General features: G+C 41.4%; 1 pseudogene; it reads right to left on the reverse strand.

The window, feature by feature from the left end:
- Nucleotides 1-1,132: 1,132 nt before the first annotated feature.
- On the reverse strand, nucleotides 1,133-1,805 carry LOC141511749 (ran-specific GTPase-activating protein pseudogene; annotated as a pseudogene).
- Nucleotides 1,806-2,093: the final 288 nt, after the last annotated feature.

The raw sequence follows: 2,093 nt of genomic DNA on the forward strand, positions 1-2,093 counted from the left end.
TGCTGGGATATAGCCAGTTTCATCCTATTGCATAGCAGGTTTTTTTCTTTAGCCCCACCCTTTTTTTTTTACCTTTCCTGTGTCTCTTGAATCTCCTGTTTGATGTCCAAATTTTCTATTTAGCTCTGGTCTTTTCATCAGGAAATGTTGGGAAGTCACTCATTTCATTAAACGTCTATCTTTTCCCCTGAAAAAGAAGGCTCAGCTTTGCCAGGTAGTGGATTCTTGGCTGCATTTCAAGCTCCTTTGTTCTTCAGACTATATATTGTTCCAGGTCCTTCTATCCCTTAATGTTGTTGCAGTCAGGTCCTGTGTAATCCTCACTGTCGCTCCTTGGTATTTAAATTCTTCCTTTCTGGCTGCTTGAAGGATTTTTATCTTTTATCTAATAATTCTGGAATTTGGCCACAACATTCCTTGGTGTTTTCATTTTAGGATCTCTTTCTGGAGGGGAATTGATGTGTTCTTTCAATAACTATTTTGCCCTCTGGCTCCATGATATCAGGGCAATTTTCAAACACTAGATCCTGTAATATTAAGTCCAGGCTTTTTTGTTTTCTCTTCATTGTCTTCAGGAATACCAGTAGTTCTCAGGTTGTCCCTTCTTGATCTATTCTCAAAGTCAGTGGTTTTGCTGATGAGATATTTTGCATTTTCTTCTATTTTTTTCTATTTTTTGGTTTTGTTTAACAGGCTCTTGCTCTCTCATGACGTCATTAGTTTCCAGAGACTCCATTCTATTTTTAGAGAGGAGTTTTCTTCATTTACCTTTTGCAACTCCTTTTCCAATTGGTCAATTCTCTTTTTTGAAAGAGCTTTCCATTTGGCCAATTAAGGTTTTGAGAGAAGTATTTTCATTTTTTTTTTTTTGGATGCAGCATTCAAATGGTTTATTCACTCTTTTGGATGTACTATAAATAAGTGTTTCCACTATGGAAAAGAATGTTATGAGCGCAGTACATATGACTGGGAATGGGTTTGCTGAAGACATCTTCTAAAGGGTAAAAGCTTAGAAAACAACCTGGAGGCTGGAATTCAGTTCTTTATATAAAGTCCCTTGTAAAAAAAACAACAACAAAATGAAACAAAATAAAGAAAATAAAAGGAAAGAAGGTGAGGCCCACGAGATGATTTATTGCAGTAACACGTCCTGGTCCTTGGTCTCCTTCTTGGGCGCCTCAGAGATCTTAGGCTCTTGTCTGCCTTCCTTCTCCTCTTTCTCCTTGTCCTTATCCTCCTTCACCCTCAGCTCTGAGAGCTTTTCCACCACTTTTTCAGTGCTTTCTTTGACTGCTCCTTTCTTGTCTCTCTCTTCTATCTCATGCCTGCATTCTTCAAATTTTCTTCAAATTTTGCCTTAAACTTCTGGGCATTTTCTGCATTGAGGAACTGAATGGCCAGCAGCTCTGGCTTTCATCTGCAAAGTCTGCATGTGTGTTCCAGACCCAGGCCCTGTCACTGCCTGCATTGGGCTTCAGTTCCATCAAGGGCATTATATAGTGACTGGCACAGATCTTCAGAGTTTTGTCCCTTCTTATGAGAAGGCGAATCATGCCTTTCTTCTTGTGTTTCAGAAGCTTCACGTCACCCGTCTCTCGCTCTTACAATTCTGGAAGGTCATTCTCAGACGCAAATTGGAACAGCTTGGCTCACATCTTAAAGAGCTCTTCTTCATCTTCCTCCAGGGCCTTAATTTCCTTCTCCAGAAGAGACACTATGGGTTCAAACTGTGGATCATGGTTTGAGTCATCCACGTTCTCAGTGGACCTGTCATGTTCCTCATGAGCTTCCTTGGCGGCTGCCATCGGGGTGGTTGGTGTGGCCCGGGCCCTGCTCGTCTGGTACTGGTGCTGCCTCGGCCCACGTTTACCTCAGCTTGGCCCTGCTGCCCGTGTGAGTGAGCAACCCCAGCCCCTTGACCCCGGTGGTGGTGGGAAATGCGCCCCCGACCCCTGAAGTACTTTCTTTTTTTTGCATTTACCCAATTGAAGATTTGAGAGAATTATTCTCATTTTATATTTGTAATTTCCAATGATTTGTTTTCTTAATTCAATGTGTTAATCTTCTCTTGGGTTTCCTTTTCCCAAATTTTC

Source organism: Macrotis lagotis, chromosome 2, assembly GCF_037893015.1.
Source record: "Macrotis lagotis isolate mMagLag1 chromosome 2, bilby.v1.9.chrom.fasta, whole genome shotgun sequence".
NCBI lineage: Eukaryota > Metazoa > Chordata > Mammalia > Peramelemorphia > Peramelidae > Macrotis > Macrotis lagotis.